This window comes from Cuculus canorus, chromosome 10 (genome assembly GCF_017976375.1).
Source record: "Cuculus canorus isolate bCucCan1 chromosome 10, bCucCan1.pri, whole genome shotgun sequence".
NCBI classification, from domain to species: domain Eukaryota; kingdom Metazoa; phylum Chordata; class Aves; order Cuculiformes; family Cuculidae; genus Cuculus; species Cuculus canorus.
The window spans coordinates 9,227,941-9,249,999 of NC_071410.1; the positions used below are offsets into that span (position 1 = coordinate 9,227,941).

The following is a 22,059-nucleotide window of genomic DNA, read 5'->3' on the forward strand; positions in this document are numbered from 1 at the left end:
CCTGAGACAGAAGATGAGAGCCAAATGGATTGGGTGGACATTCATAGCAGGGGCAGTGCTGACTTTCCAGATAAGAGCAGCTGTGTGCTAGACCTTGCAGGTGCACTCTCACAGTCCCATCACGCTGGACGCTTGCGGCGATGGCGTACCAACCACCTCACTGCTCCAATTCTACCACAGGTATCTATAAAGTACATAAAATCTGCAAGGCACAGTGGAAACCAGAAAAAAATACTGCTCAAGGCACCAATGAGTCAGTCCTTAAAAGCCTCTGCCAACTACTCCTAAACATCACATTTCGGCACTCTTCTGGTTTTAGCACAGCAACTACTCCAGGACTAAAGCATATCTGAGATCATAACCTGCTCGATTGGTTTAACTTACTTTTGAATTTCAATAGTTTGTTCATATCAGTGAAAGCAGAACTGCAATATTCCCTATTAACTAATTAGTACACAAAACAGGTAATCCTTCTAAGATCTCTCAAGAAAGTCAGAGTTGAACATGCATCTGTCTAGAACTTGCAAAAGCAAACAACATTCAGAGATAATTTAAACCCAAGTGCAAGAAGGTAAAAGGGTGGTATGGGAGGGATGGCGGAGGTCAGGTGTCAGCTAATGGACTGAGACTTAAAAGGGTAAATTCAAATTCCTGGCCAAGGCACAGAAAAATCATGCTGGCTTCTCAGGAAATTCTTATGTGCATAGTAATTCTTATTCTTGCTTAGGCCCCTAAATAAAGCAGCATTAAACACTTTCTTCTGCTTATTCCATTTCTTAACCATAAATGACTTCGAGATGTACCTCTTGCCACCCTTTGCAAAACTCTGCATAAGGCATCCCTCATTTTATGATGGGACTCTCAGAGCCATAGTGGTTCCCCACTTGCATAAATCAGGAGGGATGAGGATCCCAAGGCTGGATCGGGGCCAATTTCCTTCCCTAGCAGCAATTGGGACCTGCTTGCTGAGACCTGCAGTTTACCCTCAACATGCTTTAAGCATTTGTCCATGGTTTTCCCCAATATCCAGCCCAAAATGAGCTCAAATCCTTATGAAAGAGAGAGTTGCTGGCTTTGGCCTGTGCCCTGGCCTCCAGCAGCTGGATAAAGCCCTTCAAAGTCTGAAAGGAGTTGAGGGCATGGAGCCCAGACCCACCTCCATGTCCTCAGCACCTTCAGCCTCTGCTGTCAGGTAGTGTCTTTGCTTGGCAGATAAAGCAACTGATATGCAACATGCCATGATAAAGCAAGAATCATTACTCTTAAAATTCCCCCTCACCCAGGCTAAGGAATCAACCTGACCCCTAAATTAAATCACAGTACAGTCACTGCTTATTCATTGCCAGCAAACAAGCTCCTGCAAGCCAAATGCTCAGCATGACAGTGCCGATCCCTGGCGAGCTGGACAATAAGGAGTTTCAGCAATTAATTTTGGGAGGGTGGGTTTCGTGCAACCTTTTTGAAGGCACAACTGTGGTCAAGTGATCTTGCAGACTTTTTTATCAGTTAGAAGATAAACAAAGCTGTCCTGAAACAGCACGGTCAGGGCTGAAATTCCAGCAGCCCTGCAACTGCTGCCTAGACCATAAACATTCACAGAAGTGTGTCAATGAATGTTTTCTTAAATAAGAAACAAACAGAAACTACAAACTCTAAGCATTGGAACTATGTTTCAAAAGTCTCTTAAAACCGGCACATTTCCGTAACTCATCTCTTTCTAGGAAGAGCTACTGATAAAAGAAAAGAAAAAAACACCTTTTTCCATCTTTCCCCTCTGTCTGTAAATTTGTTAAGAAAGCACTTGGGAAAAACGTAAAGAAGTCCAAAAAATTTGATTCAGAGTAAGAAAATAACACTAGACTGCAATAAATCAGTGCCACTGCATAGCTTTTAGAACTAAAGCTACTACATTCCCAGCAACTTTTGGAAACAGGGAAAAAAAAAAAAGCCTGTAAATTCAATACTTACTTTCTCTAGAGAAGACGGTAGAGATCCTAGCTACCTTTAACAAAAGCAGAAACATTCATCTCAGAGATCCATGTGAAATGGCTAGAAGAGCAGGAGAGGTGCAGTATTTGCCTCCCAGGAGACTGCCATGAGAGTGAAATCACGTTCTCTCTAACAGCAGGGTGTTCCCCAAACTCTCTACAGCTTAATCTACTACAGGGTGGAGCGATAGGGAGCAAAAGGTAGCAGCCACCAGTCCAGGATCAAGCAAGCACCACTCCAGCTCTTGGATTTTGAGCAAGCATTAATAATCTCTACAAAACACAGCCTAATTAACAAGTTTCAGAGCCAGGCAGCATCTCAAAGATGCACACAGCACTGCTGGAGCCAAGCAATAACTTCTCATTGGGTCCCTTCAAGCTGCTTTGCTTCTTCCTACTCCCTGGATTTATCAGCTCAGGCAGTGCCCAACACCCCTAGGATGTAATGGCTAGCGAGATGTGTGCACTGCGAACAGCAGGTCACCGCTACTATAAGTTTCAGGAGAGCGTGAGAGTCCTCCAGCTGTGGAAATCATTCTTTACAGCCAGATGCTTTGCAGAATAAATGCAGGATAAGAGTAAAATATAACTAAGCAAAACCTCAGAGCAACGCACTCGGTATAAACAAAACCAGAACATGAAAAAACTATACTAGATGTGTTTTACAGGTTTTTCAGACATGTTAAGTAATTTTTTTCAGCACAAAAACTTCAGCATTTCAGTCCAATACTTAACAGTATTTGGTGTGCAATTGCTTCAGCCAGTAGCAACTGCTAAAGCATTTGGAAAGGGTCTACACGGGCTTACAGGATCAAGTATAGCCATTCTTCACCAGAAAATAGAGCAAGCAAAATAAACTCCTCAGCTTGGAAACAAACTCTTGCCAGGCTGCGATGCCATATGCCATTCCCACTGGACTGCAAGACAGCAGACACAGCGTGTCTGGGTGAAAGACCCCCCCCAAAAAGTTAGCCATCACTCTACAGCCACTTCCCAAAAGGACTCGGAGCTTCTCACACTTTCTGCAAGGCAAAGGTTTAAATATTTAAACACTTCTATCATGCAAGTTTAAGCAGTTCTGCTTATTAAAAACCTGCTGCAGACTGAGATGGGCAAGATGTGCCACAGACTGAGATTTCTGGAAGACACACCCTCAGTCCTCACTTGAAAAACTAAATACTCGGTGATGCAAAGTCAGCCAAGAGCACTTGCTGCTGCTCCGTTTGCACGCACTGCTCGGTCAGGTGCGCAAATTCCACATTTAAAAAGCATCGAACCCAGAAATGACTCTTTCTGTTCTGCCTAAAGGTATTTTCCTTTACCTGCTACAGCATTAGGAACCGCTAGATGTTTCGAGGAGAAAATAAAAAGCGAAACGAGTCGTTGCAGGGCAGTCTCCAGCATGTGTTTGCACCCAGCATGAACCCCGAGCAGAAGCCAGCAGCACCAGCGTCATCCTAAGGGCCATCCTGCAGCAGGAGACATCCTTACCTCCTCTCCTCTGCCGAGGAATGCAAATCGCTCCCCTCGTCCTGCCCGAGCGCTGAAGCGTCTCCCACGCCCACAGCCCGGATCTGGAGAGCCAGCATTCCTCCCACCATCCCCGCCCAGCGAAGGGGAGGTCGCTTCCCCACAGCCACAGAGGGGATGCGGTCACGTCGCAAAAAGATGCATTTAGAGAGGCCAAGAAGCATCACATATGGAGCAGGGAGAGGGGGGATCCTCCCCCAGAAACTAGCTTTGCTTTTTGTATTCCTTTGCACTTGGGAACAGGAGGCAGCAAGAGGTAAAGCTTTTAGGTAAGCAAAATTTTTTTTCTGAAAACAAAAAAAAAAACCAACCCCAAAACTCTCTAACTTTCATGTTTTAAATTAAATGCATTTTACATTGCTAGCTCTCAGCTTGTCCAGCCCAAAAGCAACACGGTGCTTATAATGTACTTATTTTATATGTACTTATATGTACTTATTACTTATATGTGTTATATGTACTTATTTTATGGTTGTCTTTAAACCACTAGAAGTTCGTAGAGCAACAAAGATCCAGATCTGTTTGAAGGAGGATGCTGCCTGCTATTTCACCTCACAGTCTGTAAAAGCAGTGGTCTGAATGGGCACTAAATACAGAGTTCAGAGGTGGTCCATATTGTAATATATTGCATTACCTCAACAATTAATCCCTCTCTGCTCTAGAGGAAACATGGACAGACATCTGCTACCAACCAGAAAGACAAGCAACAGAAACACCACGTACTATGTTGGTTTTGCTGATGCAATGAACAGGAGCAGAATCAATCACCCAAAAGGTTAAGTAAGATTTCCAAACTATAATCACATATTTCAGATATTTCTATTCCTGTCAAGTCCATAACGCTCAAACACCCTCCCCAGCTAAAAAGAAAGGATGTTGCTTCCTAATATACATAATACTTGAATTAGTTAAGAATTCGAAGAACCTGTGACTTCAAAAAATTAAGAATACTTGACCAACAGGGTCATTAGGTTTTTTATTTTTTTCTTTTTAAAAATGACATCATCCAGGAAAGTGAGTCATTGCCTGGTCCCATTTCTTGGCCATCACCTATAAATTTAGCTTCCAGCAGTAAAGTTTCAAAAGAGATTTAAAAACAAAACAAACAAAAAAAAAAAAACCAAACCCACAACCTGCCAGCTTCCTCAGGATGGTAAATATAATGGAAACCAAAATAGTGGGTTTTATGCCTAGAACTGCAGCTGCAACCTAAAAGGAAAGAAGTTGGCTTGCAAAACACTTTTGCCCTCCACACAGATCAGGTTGCCTTAGCATCACACAGGGTTTAGGGAAGAGCAGTTTTAACTCCGCCCTGACTTGCACCAGCAACCAGCTTCAGCATCGCATCAACCCCTGGGTGCTAGGAGCCCATCTGACTCCTCTGATTCAAACTAGTGACTGCATCCAGCCTGTGAAGTCTTGGGGCAAACACGCAACAAAACTAAAGAGACTTACTACAGGAAGTTCAGTCCCTCCACTGTTTCCACTCTACATGTGAGCACACCACACATTATAAGTTAATCCTGTAAGTTTTAGGAAGCGCTGAGGCTTTGGAGCTTGACAGGTCTGGGAGCAAAGTGTGCCAAAGCCCAGCTCCCAGGCTAGGTTGTGACTTCTATCAACAGCAGAGCCATCGCAGGAGCAATGTCTGCTTTTGGGAGGGAAATGAAAAGCCTCCTGTCCTGCCTCTGGCATCTGAGTTGTTGGGATAGAAAAGCAGCACCTGCAGGTGTGTGCAGGTGACTGATTCACACTGCAGAGGCAGACACCCAAAGCCACCAGCCCATGGGTCTTCAAACCTCTTACTCACCTTTCTTTTTCCAGGTAAGTAAGTGCAATGCATCCTACAGGGCTAACAGCTATTGCCATTCCCTCTGCTGGGAAGGGAAAGGGCATTGCTACCCACTGTTGGCAGTCAGTGGCTCCACAGTAAAGTAGAAGCTGTGTAACTGATGCACACACAGTGCATGTGAAACACCTAACTTCCACATTTGCAAAGGATCAGCAATAGCCAGTTTTTCCACAGCTTTAAAAGCACTTTGGTCTCCAAATACTCCAAATCCAGTCCTGTCGGTCCAACCTGCAATTACTCTCAAACCTAAAATAGCACTTCAGCAGTGCCAGCACCTCTCATCTCTGCGTCATGCCCCAAGACTCACCACGCTGGGTGTGGTGATGGCAGGCAGCGGACACAGAGCTCCTCAGACACTCCCAGCCCACTTCCTCAAGCATGGCTGGTCACACACTGTTCCCCACGATCTTCCAAAATAGGACGTTTTACAGTCAAGCCAGTATACCAGTGTATTTTCCTCTTCCTTCCTCTTCAAGAAAGCCTTTTAGGGAGAAGAACAAGATGCCAGGGGTGCTCAGAAGTTACTCTACTCTGGTGACAAATCCACCTCCCTGCATGAAGCATCAAGATTGACATTTACACACAAGGAGGACTTACGGCATGGATAGGATCCCTCCAGCACATCGTTGCGCAAGCACACATCTCCTCCCAGTTCCAGCTGCCAGGTTTCGCTGGGAGGCCACTAATACATATTTGCCCTCCAGAGGTTACTCAACGACAGCTGTGGGAGTGGCAGCCGCCGCCTTCCAGGTGATGAGGGAGCAGAGCTGGTAAATTCAGGAGTCATCTTGTCCATCTCCTCTCACCACTAACCCTCAAGAACAGATCCTCTGGCAAACCTCTAGGGGAAGAAAGGAACATATCCAACATCCTGGCCTTCGGCTACAGTGGGCTGTGCAGTCCTACAGTAAGTTCCACCACTCAGGAGAGGACAACCATGTGCTCCTGAACACCAGGGTTTCCTGTCCATTGCAGAAGTGGTCTTTTCCATCCATAGTTAGCAATGCCAAAAGATGCCATGCTAATATTAGAAGCTGTACAAAGCAACTAATAAAACCCATGGCGATGTACAAGTCCTTGGACATACTACACCAGCCCTAGTGATTTTTCAGAGGCGTTTTGCCTAAAGGCACCTCTAGCTCCTGCCCCAAAAAAGCTGTTTGCTGAGATATAGCCAACTCCACTGTCATCCAGTGAAGGGGTTTAGGGCACGCTGGTCACCTCCAGCATCCCCATGCTGGAGAAACCCCCATGACTTCCCGGCTGGGCCAGGCCACATCAGCTCCAGGGAATCCTAGAGCATCAGTGGACCTCAGTGGGCCTCCAGAAGCAGTAAAGGTGGCTCAACCTCGTGCCTCTGCCTGGCCTTGCCCACTCAGGTGCTGCATATCAGGCATTTTCAGGAGCACCCTCGCTCCTTAAAACAAATAGAGACGGGAGAGGACCAAAATAGTAACTAACTGGAAGAGAAAACAGGTAACGTAAATAGTCTACTCCACCAAGAAGAAAACGCCACACTTTATGACTCAGGGCTTTAGATAGCAAAGTTGAGTTGCCAGCCACCATCCTATTTTAGACAAGGATTGCTGAGCATACACCATGTGCCAGACGCTCCCCTCATCCAGTTCTGTCCATATTCTCTTTTAAAAATAAGGATTTTAATGAAATTATGCACAGATGGAGAGAAGCACACTCCTCTGTTCTTTTTAATAAAAATTGAGGGTTTGTATATTTCCTGCCTTCACCTTCAGTTGCAACCAACTGCAAAGTATATTCCATCAATGTAAACAGCTATGGAAGGAATTGACAACTGAGAAGCAAACATCTGACCTTAACTCCTCAATTTATCAGTCTTTTGAAAGAAAAAAAAAAAAATCCATCTTTGCTAGAGTTTCACCCTAAAAGCTTCCCGAGCCGCTCTTTCAGTGAGCCTGTCATCAGGAAGAAAGCAAGACATTAGTCAGGCTCATGCTTATTTAATAAAATACTTGCATATGTAGCAGGGACGGGAAGTCAGTCTTTATTTAAAAAACGCTTGCAAACTGGAGTACGATTCTGCAGTGCAGAACAGATCTGAGGGTTCACACGATTTACCCTGTGCTCCAACAGCACCCAGCTTAGTAATGAACTGACTAGCTCTTCAGAGCTTAGAGCAGAGAGCCGTGCAGTCACCAAAGGCGGCAGCAAGTAGGCTCAGAACACTGTGCAAAGGATATCTCATGTCTTGCTATTTCATAAGGAAATCGGAGGCTCCACTGATGTCAGAGCCAGGAAATGAGCCACAGGCAGATGATGCCGGAAGCAGGCCTTATATTTAGTACTGAGTCACCCACTTTATTAAATTCAAAAGATACAAAAGGTGGGTGTGGAGAAGTGATAAAAAAATGAACAAGTTATTCCCTTGAGATTACGGGCAGTGGGGAGTCCAGAGTTGGGCGAGGGCTTTTTGTAAAGTAAGAGAGAAACAAAAGATGACCTGGGAACCCCTTCTGCACTTTCACTGGAAAAGCAGCCGCCAGATCTGCTGCACTGGGCAAAGCCAGCACTGAAGATGCTGCTGGGGTTTGCCATACTGTTGGGGATTGCTCAGGTCAGTGCCACAGGCAGGTCTCAGGCACTTTCTCATCCTTTCTGCTATGTCTTCTTTGAGCCAAAATAGAGGCTTCTGGAACAAACACAAAGTGGATATAGAATAATATAAAAGAATACTTTTAAGCCAGTTTTGCAGCTCCACCTAACCCATCATGAAGTGCATCTTGCACCTATCATGCCCCAGAGAAAAAGCTTTTCTTTGGGCGATTACAATGACGTGAGGTGAAGGCTGATGAAGAGTGAAGCAAGCAAAGAAGAACCGACCTGGCCACACAGTAAAACTGTACCCAAGCAGGGCAGATATCACTGCAGGCTGCCATCCAAAGGCCACTCCGTCCCTCTTCTCCTCCTCAGCACTTCGGTCCCCCCATTCCAGTTCCATGTGGGGTCAACTGGACATGAGAACGGGAAAGGGAGGGGCAGAGCAGAGAGGGGACCACCTTTGCGTGGCATCTCAGTTAGACCAGCTCAGACACACCATAGACCCGGCAAATGCAGAAAGGGTAGCACTAGGTCTGGCAAGAGGATCTTGCAGGCAGATACTCTTCCGTCTTTTACCTCCACTGCCAAATCTGTCCATCACCCAAGTTAGCCCTTCAGGTAAGTTGTGATCACCTGGAGAAGATACTCTAGGCAACTAGTCACCTAAAGTCACTACTCAAGGAAATAGTGCTTTATACTGGAATTCCACTTTCATGGAACACAAGTGACTGTTTTCCCAAGACTGATGAACAAGAAAGCTGTTCTAATCCATTTTCTGGTGACATCCAGTTCAGACACATTTACAATTGAGAAGTATAAAACATTTGTGTTGACTGCATCCTCATGGAATAAACTTCAGCTTAATTTGCAAAAAGCTGCAATTTAATAGGAGTGTAGGTCTTTGGTTTGGGGACTCTCTAAAAACTGGGTTTTTTCTGCATGTCAAAAAACCTTAGTACAATCTTAACTGAGGCTCATCACAATACAAATGGAGCACAGATTTGTTCACAAGAGGTTCGTATTGTCATACAAGTCCATCGTAAGTGTTTTCACTTTTTGTCAATGATAAATACTCTGCAGCGTGACCAGCAGCAACAGCTCTACAAAGTTTTCAGCTACTTGAGCCAGACTTTTCCCCTGAGAAGACTCACTTTCCAAATACTAAAACATACTGTTACCAAAGCCAAGCACTGTACCTCATTTTACTTTAAGTCAACAGCAAACAATGTCTATCTCTAATGCCAAGCACCACCAATGACTTGCCTACACAAGTAGCCTCTTAGATTACTAATAAATTGGTGTAATCTTCAAAATAAGATTACAACAACAAAAAGGATGTGGCTTGAAAAATAAAACCATGGACTGTAGCAAGACTAGCAATTATGCAGAACCGAAGTCTTAATATCTTCCAACTATACACAAGAAATGGTTATACCACTGCAGTCACAGCCTGCTCTGATCAGCAGATAGACAATTAGCCAGTTGTTGATGACTGTCCAGACCAATCTGCTGCAAACTACTCCTGGTTAGTGGGGAGGCTGTGGGTGCTGCCACTGGGTGGCTCTTCAGTCCCACACAACTCATCTGCAGGGGACCTCCAGCTATCAAAAGCGTTTCAGTGCTAGGGAGTCAAGGCAAAGCAGGTACAGTCGCAGACCAACGTGGGCAGCAGCCCACAGACGGAGCCCAGCCTAACAGCATCTTTAAAGAGTCTCTAGAATCTCATCCAGACGTTCTGCCAGATGCTGGAGACAGAAGATTTTGGCACCCAGCTCATCATGTTGTGCAAGTGGGTCTACAAATTCAGCTGTGTTGAACTAGTCCAGAATCTCATCTCAAGGGACCTTGAAGCTTTTCCTGGTATTTAGCTTGTGCCTGCATTTGTTTGCTTCCTCTGCAACTGCTCCTTTTGCCTCAGATCCAAACAGAAAGTTTTCTGTAGCACTGACCTGCTGACGAGGCTAACTCCAGGGGCTCCCACAACTATTGCACTCTGTTCAGATGTGTACAAAAGTGAGGTAGAGCTGGATTACCACTCATATACACTGCAAGTTGTCACCCATAGCCTCGAGGTCCCCAGAGTGCAATCTTTACATACAGCTCATTACACTGTTAATTAGTAACCTGTGTCACATTTTCTGGCCCATAAAAACCAGCTACCAGCAGCAGACTCACTTCCATGCTGTGAAGCCAGTCTTTGCTTTGACTGCAGGTTTCTCATACTCTCAAGTCTGTTGGTGCTGCCAAGTTCAATCCTTTATGAATTAGTATTAAAAAAAAAAAAACAACAACCTTCATCCTTCCAAATTAATAAACATCTATATACACATATACACTTGTATACTTCTACAGATCCTAAATAAAGCCAAGTAAAAGACATAGTCGTTGATAGAAGGCACAAAGCAACTGTGCAGCTTAGGTAGGAGAGGAAGTTGTACAGCTGGGAGCATTAACACCACAGGATACAACATGGATTACACCAAAAAGGCTGATCAAGAATACTAGCTATAAGTGTTATATAAGAAAGCGAAATGCAGTAAAAGAAAGTGTGATGCTTTGACACCAACCCAATGTACAAAGCCTGAATTGCTAAAGTGAACTATTGACCAGTACTGGTTGTAAAGCCTCTTGCATAACAGGGGGGTTCAAGGCCATTAGTACAGGGCTGAATCTTACTCCATTTCATGGATTTCCAAGACCTCTTTACATAGACCTTCAGAAGACAGGGAGCAAAGAGACTGACTAAACCAATCCTACATAACCTAGAGAAAGGGTATGTAGCCCTTAGAGAAGAGGGAGGTGGGGAGGAAGGCATAAAAGGTGGATGGATCTAACTAAAGTAGGCTGAGCACTGCCATAATCTGTCCAGGAGAGCTACCGTGACTTCCAGGAGGTTCGTAGCTGGGCAGATGCAACGCAAGTTTTCAAGTTTTCAACAAGAAGTCTGACTATGCTGCCTTTGCTTGAGCATTTGGTTTATATAAAACAGTGGCAAGAGCCCAGCTGGAAATTAGACCAACAGGAATGTTACAAAGGGGTGGGCAATAGAAGGGCAGGGGCAGGATTGCACTGGTACCTCCCATCCATGTCCCCAGGGGAAGTTTAGTCCCAACCTCGGCCAAACAGTGCAGAAAGGAAGAGGGTAAAGTTTAGGTCAGACATTAAGGCCACTTATTCAAAATATTTCCAGTTTCCAGAAGGCCCAGTTTCCCCCCTTCTCTGTACGGAAAGGTGAATTCTGCCTAAGTAGGATTCAGAAACTTGCACGAGCACCAAGAAACATGAACACATTTGTAAATATATTTCCATTTGTCCTCTACTGACCTCCTTCAAAGTGTTGCTATCTCAGAAACACCTACAACACCCTATGTATTCCCTGAAATAAAGTCCTTGCAATCCATTCTCGGAGGCAGAACATTTTGTAAAGAATTCAGGAAGAAAAAGCTTAATTGCCATATTGCTTCGGAACTCACTTCCTTTATTTCTGTGACCAGCTGGAGACAAGCACCTTGTTCTGTGCTGGGTCAAGGAAATGTTTAACTACAGGATTTATAGTGGAATATATGCATGTATATACCACCGCAGCATTGCAGCCGCTCAGCAGTTATAGCAGAGGGCAAACACTGTTTTAACACAAGGAAAACAGTGAGAGGCTGAAGTATCAGCCTGCTCATTAGCATCCTGCTGCAGAGGCTCCAAGGCAGGAGAGCATCCAAGCCTATCCCTGGGATAAGACTCAGCATCCTGGAATCTCAAAACCACAGCCGTGCTCCAAACCCAAACAACGCTCCACAGACCCTTCCCGGCTGATTACCAGGAAGGAGCACAAGACTGCAATGGCAGCGTAAACAAGGACCCAGGATTTATGATCTTTCCGATGTTGTTTAGCAAGTGACCCAGCTGAAGCACTGCTCCACAAAATATGAATGCCAATTACAGGGATGGGTGACTTGAATTCAAGTTTCCACTTGGTTAGTGCTGTTCTGGGCACAGAGAACTTTGGTGCTCACCCAGCAGTATTGCCTGTCGGGAGGGGCTTACTGAACTCTCCCAGAAAAACGCGGACAGCAACTGTGAAAACACATGAGACCATATCCACCATCTCCATCTTTCCCAGCAGGGCAGAGTCGAAGGCAGCAAGTTCAGTCTCTACTGTTTGTGAAAGCAGAGTAAGATACTCTTCTACCGCGTGACATGGGAGAAACAGTGGGAGAAGCAGATCAACAGTCCCCCTCCTCTATGCTTTTGAGCACAGTCCACCAAGCAGAAGTCCTGGCACCATAGGCTTCTGCAGCCAGGACTGGGACAGTACCACATACACTAGCAACGTCACTGGGGAAAGACCAATACAAACATTAAAAAAACCCAAAACTTTCTCAGATTTAGGATAAGACACACACATTGCTATAAATATGTTACCACAAAGTGCTCCAGTCTCCAGTTTCTGTTGGAAGCTAACAGAGGTAGGATGCTCTCGGAGCAAAACCACTCATCCTGTCATTCTACGCTGACATAAACTGCATCGCCTGTAGCCACTATTTCTGGCACTAACAATGCATCATTACATGGTACTTCCAGCATGCAGAAGCTGGATCACACCTGACTTGCCCAGTCAGCTCCTGCAATGCCGAGCTGCAAAGATACTTTGAGGCAAAGCATATAGAAAAGCAGGACTTTAGCTATTGTTTTCAGATTCCAACACAAGAGGCAGGGAAGAGCAGGTAAATGGCACACAGGTGACCATGCAACCTTGTTTCAGGAACAATCCACTGTACATCACCTTCCATCTAATTCAGAGAGGGTGAAAGTTGCTGTGATCCAAGGTTTTTAATCTGTACTTTAAACGTCTTGTGCATTCAGCTCTGGAGAGCCCTAATTTAATCCCTAACATACTGACAAAAAGTCAGTCCCATAAACATAAATTGAATATATAATCACATGCCTTACTCTCTTCCTTCTAGTATCAAAATGCTTTTCGTATGCCAATCTTCAGAAAACAAAGTGACAGAAAGCAAAGTGGATTTTTCTTAAGCTTCATTTCCCACCACCTCAATTAAACACAACAATTTCAATAGGAATCCAAGAGGATGTCCCTTGAGGTCTGCAATGAATTAATTTTTTTTGCCCCTAGCAAGACAGTCTCCCCATCATCTGGAGCCAAGGCAGCAGAAGCAGTTCCAGCAAACAAAACTCTTGCAGGAGCCGCACTAAAGGGACCCAGGTCAGTGCCAGGATTACCTACTGCACACCAGAGGTTGCCCTCTCTGGCTACTGCACCAGCAGTCACCGACACCTCCTGCAAAGCACAGCATCTTCCCAAATCGCAGCCTCATTCAGCACCTGATATTGGAAATACTGATACAGGACAGCAGCACTTCTGATATTATTCAGCCTGTCTCATCTCCTCAAGTATCAGATTTTCTTCACGGTTTTTCCCAAATTGATGTTTTGCTGGGTTTCCCTTGTCTTGACCTGTCCCTGCAGTGGGCAACAGTTCACGCTGTATTGTTTAAGTTCCTGTATTTATATACTTTTAACAAGCAAGCTAGCTATCATTTTTTTCAAGGGAAAATCAGCTTCCTCTAGCAAAAAAAAAAAGTCTGTAGTAAAGACCTAACTTCAGGAATCAGTTTTTCCAATTTAAGAATTGGAAAGATATGAAGAAATGCCCTCTTGACTTGAAATTTAAGAAAAAACATGCAGCCAAGTTAGACATAGGCTGAAGGGTCTGTCCTTAGGCTTCGGGAGAAACAAAATCCTTCTAGTGTCTTTCCACAGCCAGTTTCATGACTGTTTACAAAAGTTACAAGAGAGACAATATTTCACATTTTTAAGTTATTTTACAGTCTAGTCTAGAATAGAAGAACCAGAAAAAGAACTAGCCAAGGCGGAGTCTAAAAAAAACTCTGAAGATAAAAAGGCATTTTAGAGAGACATTTGATCATCAAGGTCACGTAAACCATTCCAGGCCCACAGAGCATGTTGGCCATAAACAGCTGTGGACGGGCAGAGGCCACCTGCCCTCCTCCCATCGTGCTTTCCTCCTCATTTATTCCCACCCCAGCCCTAAATAACTGTAGATGCTTATGGCTAAACTGGAGGCTTCAATCGCTAGGCAGCACCACCTTCATCCACATCCCGGATTAATTGCATGCTGCCTTCCCCCACAGCACACACAGGAACCTGCAAGTACCTGACATTTGCTACCAGTCTGTAAAAGAACTTGCTGCCTCACCCAAGCATGGCCAAGGACAGTGGAAAACATTGAGTAATGCAAGAAGTCAGCAGTTGAGGTCCGCAAGGCTGAAGACAGATAGATGCCTAGAGCAAGGAGACACTCGACTCTTCCCTTTTGCTATCCCAAGGCCAACCAGCCAGATTTACCTGATAAGTCTCGGGTTTGAGGCTTGGCTTTTCCAATAGGCAGTGATGGAATGAGATCACCACACCCAATACTGGTCAACTTCCTGCCCTTAATGTTTTTTTCCTCTTCCATAAGAGGAGGGAGGAGTGTGTAGCTTGGATCTGAACAGACAGGACTGAGCCAGAGGCTGTGGGGCAGGAGCAGTCTCCTGACCCGCATACATCTCCCCACAGCTTTTGAGCTGGGACACACTTCAACAGGCATTCTCTGTTTGAACACATGGCCTTCAGCCATTGGCGCAGCACACAAGGCCTTCCTCACCCAACCCCCTGCCAAGCTCATACAACCAGGTAGCAAAGCAGTCACAAGAAGCATCTGCCTTCATTTTCAGGCAGCCAGGACTCTATCCTTCCTTCCTACAGCAAGAGACCCATGAGTCTGCTGGACTTTCCTCCAAGAAAGCACCTCCCCACGCAAGAACCTCTTCCACTCCCAAAGACTCCTCCCACAAAACGGAGGCACTATCACAAGCAGATGTTACCATCATGAGTAATGGAGCATAAAAGCTTCTGCCAGTGTTTTCTGGCAGTGCTAGTGCCTAAGCCAAGATCAGCATTTAAGGAATCAAAAAAGGCCTTCACTGCTTCATGTCCCTGAAGCTCAGCAATAGGGCATCTATTCATCTCTTCATCCCATCCAGTCAACTCTCCCCACTAACAAGGATGGGCCAGAGGCTCTTTCCAGATTGCTGGACTATAGAACCTGTGGTCTATAGTTTTCAACTCTTTTAGGTCCTGCAAAAAGCATGGCCAAAACTTTGCTCAATATCTACAAGAACTGCATGGCTGGAAGTCAGACTCTTGGCTGTACACCTCCCTGGCACCAGTCACCTTAGCACTTCTGGATGAATTAGCAGCAAACACATTTCCTGAGATAATTGACAGCTGAAGGGCTTCCTGCAGCTGCCCATCCCCCAGAATCCAAGATGTGAACATGCTGCATATGGTTTTCAGCCTGCTGAAAAGAAAGGCTATTTTTAATCCAAGCTTACATAGGGTGGAGCTCAGTCTCCAACCAGCCCAAAAAGCCACTACAATCCACAAGACCAACGTCTGGCAACCTTTGCTGATGTCTGGTCTATTTTAGGGATGGGAGGAATTAAAAAAAAAAAAAGATATATAAATGAAAACAAAGGAGGCTATGAAAAGTCAATAGAGGGAAGGGCTAGACTTATCTTGTGTATTTTGGTCTAAAGAACAGGGCTTTAAAAGAACACAAACCAGAGTTACTTTATTTTCCATTTCCTACAGCAGTTCATAAAGTATTACTCATAACATGGCCTAAGGAGAGTACAGCCCCAGCATATTTTGTACAGGAGAAAGAGAGAGTGGCTCTTTGTACAGCACTGAGACCCTTGGGAAGATGAGGTTGGAAAGTGGTCACCAGCCACGGGCATGCAACTGGGACCCTGTACAAGGTTTCCAATTTCAGACATCAATACAACAGTTGTTGGGAGAATTTACTCTTTTGTGATGTCAGGACTGCAAAAAAGGTGAAGTAGAGACACCCAAGTGATCTGAGGATTGGAAAGTAAGACGAGTTTTGCTTATTTAGGGTTTATGGCCAACAGGTGACCAACCCACAAAGAGCAGAGTTGTTCTGTATGCTCTCAGCACCTAAATGAGCCTAAGATCACACAGACATCCTACATAAACATATCACTAGTTTTTGTTACAGGCACTGTCTCAACTTGGCATTCAAGCTAATTCAACACAGCTATGTATATTGCCACATTAACCCCATCTTCATTGTGGTACACAGGTTGCCTGAAAGAAGATTATATATAGCGCTTCTGTCACTGTCTTCAGACATCTGTTTCACATCCATCCATCAATAAACTGTGAAACACTCACATAGGCATCAGCATGTCTAGAGCTCCCTCTTCACCTGACCAGGGCTGGATTGGTCCCACTACAGAGTGTGAAATTATTTCTCTTGGCAGAATGCAAAAAGGGCAGTACAAAAGAGACAGCAGGGCTATGTGAAGGACCAGCAATGATGAACCTCAAGCACTGCTATCATTTTGGTTGTGGATTTCTTATTAAAAAATCCAACACCCAAGCCACACCGTGAAGTTCAACCCAGATAGCAGCAAGACTGGATGCTGAAGGTCTCTTAACAACACATCCACAGTCAATATCATGTCTTCCTTCCTTGTTTTACCCATCAGTGACAGCACCACCTATATGCTCTCTCACTTCCATTCCTAAGGGCAGTATCCAATAGGGAAACTGTGAATGAGACAACAAATTCTTTTCAGCTTTAAAACAAAAAAAAAAAAACCACACAAAAAAAAGCTTACTTCAAAACACCAAAAATCAGGCCTCCTGCAGAGACACTACACCTTATCTTCTCTTGAAGATCACAGTAGTAGCCTCTCTTCCTAGCTATGCAGTGAGGACTTCCAGCAGCATCTGTGAGCTGTCACTCTTTTTACAGGAAAAAAAAAACCAACCCAAACCTACGGAAGAGGCAGGAAAAACAGCTGTAAGCATTTCAGAGAAGGAAATGAGACAAGGAGACTGGTTAGAAGCATATGGCCCATATGGATTGGCATGAGCAATCGGCAGCAGTCCTAACCAGAGCTTCCCATTGCAGACAGTTGTCCTGCTCCCCACATCCTCAGACGCATGTCAAACCAATAATTATTTTATTTCTTCCACACTGATTCCCAAATGGCAGTAGCACACAGGCCGCTGCACCGCACAGGGACAGGCTGGATGTTGCAGGAGGACCCAATTTGTCCCCAGGAATGTGCGCATCACCCTGCGGCACAGGGCATAGGAAACCAGCCAGCACAAGGAAGGGACCTAAGGCAAGCAGCCCACCTGCCATGGATGCTGCATTTCCACTGGCAGTGGTCACCCTCATGGCTCAGGGCTGTGCAAAGGAGGAGATAAACAGGAAATCAACTTCCAAAACAATTAAAAGGGGAAGAATGGCTCTCAATTGTTCTGTCTGCTGACAGCAACTCTCCTGGGGACATGCAGGCTACCTCTTCATCATCAGTCACCCAAACCTAGTGACTAAACTAGCTTTCAGTAGCCCAAACGTTAACCCACAAACCCCAAACATGAAACACGAGCTGTTAGTGGAGCACACGTGGTACAATTCTCCCATGTGGGCCAGACAGGACTCGCTTGTCATTCTTGGCATTTTTGATCTATTACCAAAAAAGCCGACAGATTACAGACTCCAAGGAGACCGGCAGATGCCACACAGTGGCTGAGTGCCTTGGCCATGCACAGCACTGCCCGCCACAGCTCAGCACCCTGTCCAGGGAGTCCACACCCCTCTGATGGGAGCAGACCTGCCGGAGAGGGTAGACAGGGCCAAGCAAGCCACCTTGCTGTTGGAACAGCTGCCTCTTATCAGCACTGACGTCAGACATGCCCACTGCAGGGAAGAACCCAATTGCCTCCAATGCCATCACCTCCAGATTAAACAGGATGGTATTAGCAAAGGGCAGATGGGCTTGTCCTCTTCTCCAACTCCACTCCCCAGTCATTTTAAGTGAGGATTTCTGTCTTCCAGCTCCATCAATTCATCATGTTTTCTTGCTCAGCCAGTACAAGATGACAAGTTGCTCTTTACCTAGCTGGCAGACCACGCAGGGTATACTGACACCTCATCACACCAAATACCTGAAATTTCAAACAGTGCCTGCTGCCCAGGGTTGGGTTCTGCAGCCACAAACACTAATAAGCCCCATCTTTTGGCTATAATCAAATCACCTATTTGATCATCAATTAAAAGGGTGGGTATCCATCACCCTCCAACAGGCAGCACATATTCGGAGCCGCAGCACACCTACCCTGGGAGGTGTACAGTAGTGATGTGCCAAGGGAGACTGGGGGGCTGGGAGCTCCAGTACAGCAAAATAAGGCAAGAGGATCTCTGATAGCTGGGATTCCCTGTACCCAAGATGATGGGACAGTGTGGCAGTGCCCCCAAGCCAGACTCATGCCACTTGCTGGTAAAGCAGAGGAAATCTACACCTAACTTAACCTGTCACTCGGGAAAGGTACCTGCACAAACCAGGAGACTTCTCACAGGGCACGCTGCAGCGTTCCAAGTGAATCTCGCAGCACGGAATGTGACGGAGAGGCATTATTGAAATCTCCGCTTCAGAGAAAACTAACCTAGAGACAGGAAGAACATCCAGCGCAGGAAACACTAGGAAGGTTGGACAGGACAAGCTTGACCCATCACCTACAACATCAGCACTGAAGAGCACAAAGTAGGCAGTACTGAAGTTGCACTAAATGCTGCTGTGTCTAGGCACCACCCACCCCATACCCCCTCCCAACACAGATCATGCCAGGGATACCTACTTTTAATTCTCTGCCATCCAATAAATCCAAGGGAGACAGTACACCCACATGAACACCCAAACCTGCGTGTGTGGAGTAGGAGACACAACATTAGTGCATTTGTGGCCAGTAGTCATATGGCTGAAAGCGATTACAGCTGCCCAGTCACTGTCAGCTGAGCTGTTGCCGCTGCAAGGACCTCCAGGTTGGTTGGTTAGCATCACTTCTCCCAGCCACACCAACCAGAGCCCACATGTTAAAGCATCACCCAATTGCCTTCAATAATGAATGAGATCATACCTCTTACCCTTTCCCACCTACAGCAAGAGTAGCAGGTACCTCTGGGCTGGAAAATGGCCCTAGTGGTGGAAATAGGGAGAGCTGATTCTGTGCGAGAGCCTGAGCGACAATCTGGGATGGTCAGAGGGGAAACAGTCCTTCCATGCATGCCCCCCATCAAAAGCACTGCAGACAGAGTTCAGCCAAGACCTACTCAACACAAACACAGCCACTGCTGCTTGTGCAATAATCCAGTCCCCAAATTGCCAACAGGAATGTATGTGCAAAGATGTCAGCAGATGCTTATCAAAGGGTTTGGGGACCAGAGATAAGAAACAACAACGTGATATTGTGACATTCATTAAAGTAACCCAACAAATACTGATACAACGCAACCTCGTATCACCCTCATTGAAAGAGTTGGTCTCAGTTTTGCAATGTACTTGAAATGAAAAAATATTCAGGAATGTTTTGCTCTGCATATAGATTACGGTTATTTGGTTAGCTTTTGAAATTCAGTATTTAACCCTACCTTTCACTCAGATCTGGTGGTAGGAGTTTTTGGATTGATGTTTAGCTTTTGTGCTGTAATTAACAACTTCAATTACTCTGTGAGCTAAATGTCAAAAAACAAAAAATACACAGGATTCTTAATAGACCGTAGTACTTAGTTCAGAAAGTGCTGAGTATATCAGCTAACTACTGACCTTTACAAATATTAATGCATCATATTGTGGCTATCCCCAATATTATACAGAACTTCTCAGTAGTAACCAATAAGTTAAAAATTAATATCTGTCATTGCACCATGCGTGCTGATAGCTGTTCAGTCACATGTTTAAACACCTGGCACCAAGAGATGAGAATGTGCTTTTCTCTGCTGAATTACTGCTCTAACATACACGGAGGCAAAGGTAATATTCAAAGCCTAAACAAAACACCAACTTCAACCACTTTCCTTTTGCTAGTTATTGTATTCAGTGGCATACAGATAAAAAAAAAACAGTTGGACCTAAGTCCAAGTTGCCGCAAACTGCAAAGCAACACTGTAGCAGTTGACGTCTCTGTTCTTCCTCCTCCACAGTTGCTTTCCAACTGTCTTCTTGATAGGAAGCATCACCACACCCCTAACATCATTAACCTGCCTGCCAACATAGCAGGTCTACAGAGGGACAAATGTCCCCAGAGGATTCTGGTCCACAGCGTGCAGCAGTTTAAGAAGGAAAGAGATGCAAAACATTGTCACTTAATAAAAAAAGAAACAAACAACAAAAAAAAACCCACACACCTGAAAAAGTTTGGATAAAGCAGAACTGGCTTGGTCTTTGGTTTTGCCGAAAACACAGCCTCTTTATGTTCCACCACCTATCATTTAATGCTGTGTAAAACAGAAATAGGTTACCAAGAAAGCATACAGGGTGTACTTGGGCCACATCACCAAATCAACTACTACCACCTGGAATATCACCACCAAGACAACCTCAAGTGCTAAATTAAGCTCTTGTAAGTGACCAAACGTACCACCACTACCTTCTACTTTGATTAGGAAGTGGATTAAAATATCTGTATAGAAAGGTGACGGGCACACCCTCCCTAAACCTGCTGCCAATCAAGTAAAAAGAAAAGCATTTCTCTTCTCCTGATGCACACTACACACAATAGGAAAAAAGCAATTCCTGCACTGATGCACCAAGAAGCAGAACACTTGCCGTTTTACTGCACAAAAGACAGTAACTACATACTATGATACTTCCAACATTAAGTTACCTATAAAGCTATTCACAAGGCACTTGGACCACTTAGGTCACTGGCAGCTGCTTAAGAAAGATTACTGAATTACTGCCTCTAACATCCCTTTCAGTCAATCAATCAGAGTAGCGCTCTCAATTGCTTCCTTCAGGTCAGCACTGTTGTATTCCCACTTCTCCAAAGGCAGTTAAATTGCTGCACTAGGGAGGCAAGTAAACACAGGAAAGAGTTACCAGAAGATCCTGCATGAGTGGATTCATCAGCAAAAACAGAGCTGCAATTCCTTCACTCACCATCTTAATCTCACGAGTACTTAAACTCAGAGCACAGAAGTCACTAAGGAAGCCCCGGGGGAAGGAGTTCCTCCACATTTATCCCAAATCCGAGCATCCATCAATCGAATACCTAATGAAGTCATCAGTCCCCAGAGCTCTCCCCATTGTGAAGCTAATCTAGCCAAAACTAGTAAACAGGTTTCTAGAGTTTGGGGCATTCTTTAATCCGGGGAGATGTTTGCCTATTTTACAGGAGGGGAAAACTTGGTCAGATTAGCTTTGATAAGAGAACAAAGACTCTGGTTAAGCATAATTCTTTGTATCTAGCACTGAATAACTGAGCTTAATAATCACATTATGATCTCTTAACCCAGACAAAGAATAAGTAATTCATCTTTCACAAGCAGAGAATTCCTTCAAAGGAGCCTGGTTACAAGCAAGCAACATCCTCAAATTGTTAAACTTTTGGCAAGATTAACAGGCTGTGATAACAGCAGTGTTTCGAAAAGATTTCTCTTAGCAAATTATTTTACAATATTAAAAAAAAAAAAATATGTTATTCAGATGCCAATCAGCAAATCTGGAATTTAAGTTCTCTGCGTGCACACACCCCACAGAAGGCCATCAACCCTCCCGGGCAGAAATCAGCTGCAGAACATTGCACCCAAGGGACTCACCCTGTGCTCACTAATCCCCCTGAAACACCGCTCTCTACAAACAAGCTACCAGCAGCTCCTCTTTGCACAAGACTTCTTTTCAAAACAGATTGAATTTCTATACATCGTTATGCACAGCACCAACATAAGTCGATCTCTGTAACTATTCCCTCTTTATATCCAGGTGGCAGCTGTTGTCTTTAAAGTTACTCCGAACAAGTCTCCCAGCTTTAAGGAGTTTTTCTTCTCAGGTTACCGAGCTCGCTGGAGAAGTCACAAATGTTACTGCTTGAACAATGGCTTCAAGTTCTCATGCAAAAGCAATTTATCTGAGATATCTATTATCTTTTACAGTCCCTTCTACAGACTGACCAAAAACAGGAAGCCCAGCTCTCGTGTGCACACACATTCCTCTGGGG

The 22,059-nt window shown here is 44.8% G+C and overlaps 1 protein-coding gene across 5 annotated transcripts in view; it reads right to left on the minus strand.

Annotated features, from left to right (window-relative positions):
- PLS3 (plastin 3) overlaps positions 1-22,059 on the minus strand; it is a 52,229-nt gene that overhangs the window by 28,952 nt on the left and 1,218 nt on the right. The window contains exon 1 of one of the 5 annotated variants that reach the window (XM_054075130.1): positions 3,480-3,566. The exons of 2 other annotated variants lie outside the window; for them this stretch is intronic. The gene's annotated coding sequence lies outside the window, so the exon portion shown is untranslated. 2 more of the 5 variants (XM_054075131.1, XM_054075133.1) reach the window with 2 other exon arrangements.